Consider the following 9,278-nt stretch of genomic DNA (forward strand, 5'->3'; position numbering starts at 1 on the left):
CAGGCTTCCTGATGTCTCTGAGCCCCCATGAGTCCCAACCAATTGATTCTGTGCACCATATTTTTCTGATGTCTCTGATCCCTCTGGTTCCTCTGGTCCTTTGTCTCACTTCTCCACTGGATTCCCTGAGCTCCACCTAATGTTTGTCTGTGGTACTCTGGATGTGCTCTCACATTGCTAGATGAAGTCTCTTTGGTGTCTTTGATGATGATTCTGCTAGACACCAGTCCCAGAACATTCTGCAGACAAGAAAAACTGTAGGTCAAAGGTTTTGTGTCTGGATTGGATGTCTCTGTCCCTCAAATTGGGGTTTTCCAGTTATAGAAGATGGCCAGTTTAGGCTCCATGACCCACATTAATAGGAGTTCTTGCTAGGGTAACTCTCATAGATTTCATGGAGTATCCTTTGCACTAGGTTTCCACCTCATCCCTAAAATGATCCCCAATTTCAATCCTTTCTTCCATTATTTTCTTCCTCTCCCAACCCTGTTGAATTCTCCTGTTCCTAGTTCTACTCATCAGGAGTCCACCCACAAAAATCTATTCTATCCCCCTTACCAGAGAAATCCTTGCATCCCCTTTGTCTTAGTTAGGGTTTTGATTGCCGTGAAGAGACACCATGACTACAGGATCTCTTACAAAGGAAAAACTTAATTATGGCAGCCCACCTACAGTTTATCAGGTTCAGTGTAGATGGATTTTTCTTTGGGGTGCCAGCTCACAAAAAAATGACACAGAAACTTAGTATGAATTATAAAAGCTCAGTCTTATATCAGGGTTTTTTTCTAACTAGCTCTTATAACTTAAATTAACCCATTTTTAAAATCTATGTTCTTCCACATGCTCATTACCTTATTTCCAATTTGGCAATCCTGATTCCTCAGTGTCTGGATGGTGACTCTGCTTCTCTTCTTCCCAGAGCTCTCTCAGTCCAGAAGTCCCTGCTATACCTCCTGCCTAAATATTGGCCATTTAGCTTTTTAATAAACCAATCATAGTGATATATTTACACAGTGTAGTCAAATATTTCACAACAGTTCAGTTCATTTTCATCATGGCATGTAGTCAGACATGGTGCTGACTACGTCTTGATCAGGAGACAATAGAAAGTGGACTTGTCAATGTGAGGTATCTTGAGCATATATGAACTTCATAGCCCACCTTCACAGTGACACATTTCCTACAACAAGACCACATCTACTATAACAAAGCCTCACCTGCTAATAGTGTCAGTCCTTAAGGGCTTATGGAGGCAATTAAATTCAAACTACCATATCCTCTTAAGACTTCCTTGTTGATTCGCTTCTCTGGACCATAGCATGATTATCTTTTACTTTACAACTAATATCCATTTGTAAGTGAGTGCATACTATGCCCAGCTTTCTGAATCTAGGTTACGTCATGCAGGATGATTTTTTTCCATGTTCTATCCATTTACCTGTAACTTAATGATGTCAATATTTTAAACATCTGGTTAATACTCCATTGTGTAAATGTACCACATTTTCTTTATCTCTTCTTCAGTTGAAGGACATCTAGGTTATTTCAGGGTTCTGGCTTTAATGAATAAAGCAGCTATGAACACAGTTGAGCAAGTGTCTTGTAATAGGATGGAGGATACTTTAGGTATATGCCTAAAAGTGGTATTGTTGTCTTTTTTTTATTCAACATTGACATTTTACTTTCTGAAGTTTATCATAATTTTACAAAACAGAACAAAACAGAAAAGCAGGTATCAAAAACAGCAGCTTACAGAATTTCTGCACTGTTTCTCACCTCAGTCAGTGACTCTGGAACTGTCCATATGCAAAGACTAACCATGCTGATTCCCTCTTGGACTTGTGCATTCATGTGATTGCTTTTGGAACTACTTCATAATAATAATTTTTTACAAGCACCGGTAATTTTTTGAGAACCAATTTGGTTTGTCCAACAAAGTAAACACATTTTTTTTTAACTGTGTGGTATTTTTCTTTCTTAAAAAACACTGAGCTGAAACACAGCATATGTATTTGTTTGGATCAGAACGAAATTTTCTGAGATCCCCATTACATGGAGAACACTGAAGACATCACCGTGCATGTAAAATGTTACAGTGAATACTTGTGTAAATGTCTAAGGCAGCTACCTTATTTCTGAAAAGAGTAGTATTTCATTCAGAGGCTACTAGAGTTTGAATTACGTAAGTTTCAATGTCCGTTTCTGACTTGGGATAGTTTCCCTGACAGTCTTATTATCAGAAGGAAAATGTGATGTCTGTGCCAAAGAGGCACTTATATTTTGTAAATATATTTATATAGAGCAAGACTCCTTGCTCTGGACCCTGGGTCACCACAAAGAGACTGAGAGGACATGATAGTTGGTTGCTAACAGGAAGTAGCACACTTATACTCACAGCATCATCTGTAGGTAAGCAGAAATAAAGCTGAAACTTGGTAGTGGGGCTCATCCTCTACTCTCTCTAGAAACATATTTTGCTTAAATAAGGGAAGTGTGGTCCAGTTTTGCAATGTTATTAGCTGCCAGTCTCTCATTTTTTAAAAATAAAGATCACTTTCTGTCTAGCAATGAGTTAGGAAACTGTTCTCAAATTTGATCAGATCTCTCAGTACTGGTTAAAAATAAAGTAAAACCCTTACCCAGCCAAAAGAGTTGAAAATTGCACAATCAAACCTGAATATAAATTACAGAATGGCATACATATTATTACATAGTTATGAAAGGGTCCAACACCCCCATTGAAACAAAATTTCCTCCACATTATTTCCATTTTCATTAAGGAAACTGGTATGTAATTTTCTTCTTTATAGATATGAAAAAGGAAGCAAGAAGGCAAAGCTGAGAGAAGCAGATACCACCCACAGGGCAGTGGTGCCATTTGGTTGTTTTGGTCTTTGTACCAGCAAATCCCACTCCTGTGAACTACGTCCAGTTCCAGCTGGACCGCACAGTTTTTCTTGCAGTCAAAACACAAACAGTAGACCCTACTCCTCCAGCAGCAAGCGCCTTTTCATGCCTTTGCAGCAACATGGCACTGCTGGTGACAGACAGGCTCTGAAAGTCTGTATACATAAACTTCATTAGGAGGTCCACACCATTCTTGTCCAGAGACTGAATGGCCTTTTCAATACCATTAGCTTTAAAAGAGATGAGCACTTTCAAGACAATGCTGCCTGCCCAGTCCTTCACCACCCGACTCTGCGTTGATGGGTGGGTGGTGGTGTTCAGAGCATCCTGGAGTACAGCTGTCATGTTTCCTTGCTGCAGGCATGAGTCCATCTCTCCCTCGTCGGGCCTGCCTGGCCATCACCACCATCCTCCTCATCCACGAACTTGTTCTCATCATATTCATCCATGCCCACCTTCCAGAATTCTTTGACGTCCCAGATCCAAATTTTTCTGAGAGACTGCCAATATTGATTTTCAAAGTGACTGAACAAGTTTACATTCCCACCATAGTGAAAGGGAGTTTGCCTTGTACCACAGCTCCTCCAGCATAAGTTGTAAGTTCTTTTTTTATCTTAGCCATTCTGAGGGCTGTAAGATAGAATCTATAAGTCCTTTCTATTTACATTTCCATGATTGCTAAGAATGCTGAATATTTTTGAGTGTTTCATGGCTATTTGAGATATTTTTTTTTGAGAATTCCTTTTAGATCTTTAGATTTTTAATTCAATTATTTAGTTTGTTGATGTGTAGTTTGTTGAAATCTTTATGTATTTTGGAAATCAGCTCTCTGTCAGACGTGGAGTTGGTAAAAATATTTCTCATTCTGTGGGAAGCCTTTCTGTCATATTAATGGTGTCCTGTGGCTTACAGAAGGTTTTCAGTTTCATGAGGTCCTGTTTATTAATTGTTGATATTTGTGCCTGAGCTATTGGTGTTCTGTTCAGAAGTTGAATGTTGTGCAAGTGAATTCAAGGCTATTTCCCACTTTATTTTCTATCAGGTTCAGTGTTATCTGGTTTAATGTTGAGGTCTTTTGTCCATTTGAACTTGAGTTTTGTGCAGGGTGGTGATACATATAGATCTATTTGTACTCTTTTACAAAGTGACATCCAGTTAGACCAGCACAATTTGTTGAAAATACTTCTTATTTCCATTGTATATTCCTAGCTTCTTTATAAAAACCAGGTGTCCACAGTTGTGTGGATTTAAGTCTGGGTCTTCCATTAGATATCATGCATTTGTTTTTATGTCAATACCATGGGTTTTAATTACTACATCTCTGTAGTAGAGCTTGAAATCAGGGATGGTGATATTCCCAGAAGTTCTTTTAGTGTACAGGACTGTTGTAGCTATCCTGGGTTTTTGTTTGTCCAAATGAAGGTGAGTGTTCTTCCTTTGAGGTCTGTAAAGAATTATGTTGGAATTTGATGGGGATTGCATTGAATCTGTAGATTGCTTTTGGTAAGATGACCATTTTTGCTATGTTAACACTAATGATCCATGAGTACGGGAGATCTTTCCAACTTCTGATATCTTCCAGAATTTCTTTCTTTAAAGACTTAAAGTTCTTGTCATACAGGTTTTTGTCTTACTTGGTTAGAGCTACCCCAAGATATTTTATATTATTTGTGGCTATTGTGAAGGGTGTTGTTTCCCTGATTTCTTTCTTAGTACATTTTTTGTTTGTATATATGATGGCTACTGACATTTTTGAGTTAATTTTGTACCCAGCTTCACTGCTGGAAGTATTTATCAGTTGTAGGAGTTCCTTGGTGGAATTTTTCATGTCACTGATGTGTACTATCTTATTAGCTGTAAACAGTGATACTTTGACTTCTTCCTTTCCAATGTGTATCCCCTTGATCTCTTTTTGTTGTCTTACTGCACTAGCTAGGACTTCAAGTACTATGTTGACTAAGTATGGGGAGATTAGACAATCTTGAGTTATTCCTGATTAAAGTGAAATTGCTTTGTGTTTCTTTAGATTTAGTTTAATGTTGGCTGTAGTCTTGCTTCATATTTCTTTTATTATGTTTAGGTATGTTCCTTGTATCCCTGATCTCACCAAATCCTTTATCATGAAGGGGTGCTAGATTTTGCCAAAGGCTTTTTCAGCATCTTATAAGATGATCTTTTTTTTTTCAGTTTCTTCATATGTTGTACTATATTGACATGTTGAACAATCCATGCTTCTCTGGGATAAAGCCTCCTTGATCATGGTGGATGATTTTTTTGATATGGTCTTCTATTTGTTTTGCCAATATTTTATTGAGTGTTTTTGCATCAAATTGCATGAGGGAAATTGGTCTGTAATGTTCTTTGTTGAGTCTTTGTGTGGTTTGGTTATCAGGGTGACTGTAACCTTATAAAAAGAAGTTGACATTATACCTTCTATTTCTATTTTGTAGAACAATTCAAGGAGCATTGGTATTAGCTCGTCCATGAAGGTCTGGTAGAAATCTGTGTTGAAACTATCTGGCCCTGGAATTTTTTTTTTTTTTTTTTTTTGTTAAGAGACTTTTGATGATTGCTGGTACTTCCTTAGGGATTATAGGTCTATTTAAATTGTTTATCTGGTCTTGATTTGGTTTTGGTATGTGGTAACTATCAAGAAATTTGTCCATTTCTTTTAAATTTTCCCACTTTATGGAATACAGATTTTTGAAGTATGACCTAATGATTGTCTGGATTTCCTCAGTGTCTGCTATTATGTCTCCCTTTTTATTTCTGACTTTGTTAATTTTGATATTCTCTCTCTGCCTTTTGATTAATTGGGATAAGGGTTTGTCTATCTTGTTCATTTTCTCAAAGAACCAACTGTTTGTTTCATTGAATTTTTTTGTTTTGTATTGTTCTGTGTGTTTAAGTTTTATTGATTTCAGCCTTCAATTTGATTATTTCCAGCCATTATCTACTCTTTTCTTCTTTTTATTCTAGAGCTTTCATGTGTGCTGTTAAGTCACTAGAGTGAGATTTCTCCAATTTTTTTATGCAGGTGCTTAGTGCTATGAACTTTGCTCTTAGCAATGCTATCATTGTGCCCCATAAGTTTGGGTATGGTGTGCTTTTATTTTCATTGAATTCTAGGAAGTATTTAATTTTATTCTTTATTTCTTGACCTATTTGTTATTCAGTTGAGATAAATTCAGTTTCCATGAGTTTGTAGGCATTCTGTAGTTTGTTTTGCGTTGCTTTATCTCATGGTGATTTAATAAATATATAGGGTAAATACAACTCTTTTGTATCTGTTGAGATATGCATTGTGACTGATTATGTGGTCAATTTTTTTTTTTTTTTTTTGGTTTTTTTGAGACAGAGTTTCTCTGTGTAGTTTTGATGCCTGTTCTGGATCTCGCTCTGTAGACCAGGTTCATCTCAAACTCACACAGATCCATCTGGTTCTGCCTCCTGAGTGCTCAGATTAAAGGCTTACACCACTGCAGCCTGGAAGAATGTGGCCAATTTTAGAGAAGGTTCGATGTGCTGAGAAGATACATTCTTTTATGTTTGGGTGAAGTGTTCTATAGATGTCTGTTAGGTCCATCTGAATCATAATGTCTGTTAGTTTCCTTATTTCTGTTTAATATTTGTCTGGAAAACCTGCGCACGATGAAAGTGTGAGGTTTGATGTGTGATTTAAGGTTCGGTAATGTTTCTTTTGCAAATGTGGGTCCCCTTGTATTTCGAGCATAGATGTTCAGAATTGAGATTTCATCTTGATGAATACAAAATCTCCTTCTTCCTGTCTTTTGATTAGTTTTAGTTTGAAATCTATTTTGTTAGATATTAGGATAGATTTACCAGCTTTCCTTTTATGTCCATTTAATAAGAATAATCTTTTCCAACTCTTTACTCTGAGATAATGTCTGTCTTTGAAGTTGAGGCATGTTTCTGTATGCAACACAATGAGTGATTCTATTTTCATATCAATTCTGTTAGCTTGTATCTTTTTATTGGTGAATTGAGGACACTGATATTAAGAGATATTAATGACCACTGATTATTAAGTCTTTTTACTTTTGTTGTTGTTGTTGTTATTGTTGTGTGTGTGTGTGTGTGTGTGTGTGTGTGTGTATGTGTTTCCCTTCTTTTTTTTTCTGTGAGATTATCTGTTGCATGTATACTTGTGGGTACAGCTAACATCCTTAGGTTGAAAATTTTCTTTTAGTATCTTCTGTAAGGCTGGGTTAGTGGATAGATATTATTGAAATTTGATTTTGTTATGAAATATATTTTTACCATCTATCATAATTTACAGTTTTGCTGGGTAAAGTAGTCTATGCTGGCATCTGTGGTTTCTTGTGTCTGCAATTTGTTTGACCAGGCCCTTCTGGATTTTAGTGTCTCTATTGAGAAGTCAGGTTTAGTTCTGATTGGCCAGGCTTTATATGTTATTTGGCCTATTTCATTTGCAGCTCTTAATGTTCTTTCTTTATTTTGCATGTTTCCTGTTTTGGTTATGTGGCATGGGGAGTTTATTTATTTATTTATTTTTGGTGTGGTCCTTTTGGTGTTCTGTAAGCTTCTTGTATCTTGATAGGCACACCCTTCTTTAGTTGTGGTGAGTTTCCCTCTATGGTTTTGTTGAATAGGTTTTCCCGAGTCTTTGAGCTGGGATTTTTATCCTTCTTCTATCCCTGTTTTTCCTAAGGTTGGTCTTTTCATGGTATCCAAGATTTCCTGGATGATTTTGTTAGGAATCTTTTAGATTTAACATTTTCTTTGACTAATGAATGTGTTTTCTCTATCCTTAATGTCTGAGAATCTCTCTTCCATCTTTTGTATTCTGTTAGTGATGCTTACATCTCTAGTTTGTGTTCACTTACACAGATTTTCTATTTCCAGTATTTCCTCAGTTTGTGTTTTCTTTATTGCTTTCCTTTCAATTTTCAGGTCTTCAACCATTTCCTTCACATGTTTGATAGTTTTTTCCTTGGCTTTCTTGGCATTCTTTAAGAGCTTTATTCATTTCTTCCAACTTTTTGTTTGTCTTTTCCTCAGTTTCTTTAAGGATTTTTTTTTTATTTCTTCTTTAAGGGACTCTATCGTCTTCATAAAATTATTTGTACGGTTGTTTTCTTATGCATCAGCTGTGTTGGAATGTTCTTGACTGGCTGTGGTAGGATAGCTGGGTTCTTGTGGTGTCATGTTACACTTTCTGTTATTGAATATGGTCTTACACTGGCATTTAAGATGTCTAGATTTGGAATGATTAAAGGTTTGAATGCTGATTCTTGTATTTGTCATTGCTGGGTAGGTATTTTATTCCTTTGTTTTCTGTTTTCTTTATTTTCTTCTGGCCTAAATGGCCAAGGGATCTGGTGTCTGCCAGGTCTTAGGTCCAGTAGAGTATATCAGCTGATATTTGTGGGGATTCAAGTACCTAGATCCAACCTGCCTCATGGGCCTACGGAGTCTGCTGGAGATGTGGAGAATGTCTGGCCATGGGAAAGATAATGAGTTGGGTGGGGATGGGCAGCAGAGTTCACCTAGGGAAGCAGAATCCAGTGGGTATCAGCAGTCTAGTAGCTAACTGATCTCTTACCTACTTTTGGCTAGTAGGAACTGCACTAGAGTAGTGGAATTTCACCAAAATTGGGGATAGGGCCCAGCTTCCCTTCACCTGAGACATGAAGATCTGTACTCAGCCTGCCTAGTTTCCTGATAAGAGTGGCCTGTGTCTATAATTCTATATTTGTTTATGAGACTAAAGCACTCTATCTTACTTTTTGGTTTTTTGTTTGTAATAGTATACTATGTTGATACTTTGGAATATCTTTAAATGTTTTCTAAGAGAAGAATTTTATGCTAATTTAATATAAAATGGTTTTATAAGAAATAATGAAAGTAATAGAAGTTTTATATATACAGACACAAACACACAATACACTCCAGAGAGAGAGAGAGAATTCAAGGCAGCAAACATGTCCTACAAACAGAAATGGAAGGACATAAGTAAAATGCATTCATAGAATATCCTCTTGACATAGCATTAATATGCAGACACTGCCTTCTCAGATGATGTATGTTCATCAATCTTACTGGCTGAGTGTGCTCTTATCAGGGTAGTCTTAATCCTGGGAATGCTATCATTGTGATGACGTGGATACCCTTGATATGAGCCTATGTGTTTTCTTCTTTGGGCTTGCTATCTGGTTAGATAACAAGTATCTACTATTTCATGAGCTTATTGGGTTTAACCTTACTGAACTTCTGATGCATTAGAGTACTTGATGGAGAGCCTAGAAGTTAACGGAAATGATGAAAATTTGGGAGAACTAGATGATTTACATTATTTATTATTTGAGATGATTAAGTGAATAAAAATC

General features: G+C 36.6%; 1 pseudogene; it reads right to left on the bottom strand.

The window, feature by feature from the left end:
* Nucleotides 1-2,922: 2,922 nt before the first annotated feature.
* On the bottom strand, nucleotides 2,923-3,529 carry LOC118577494 (annotated as a pseudogene).
* Between the last annotated feature and the right edge of the window lie 5,749 nt (nucleotides 3,530-9,278).

Source organism: Onychomys torridus, chromosome 2, assembly GCF_903995425.1.
Source record: "Onychomys torridus chromosome 2, mOncTor1.1, whole genome shotgun sequence".
Classification (NCBI taxonomy): domain Eukaryota; kingdom Metazoa; phylum Chordata; class Mammalia; order Rodentia; family Cricetidae; genus Onychomys; species Onychomys torridus.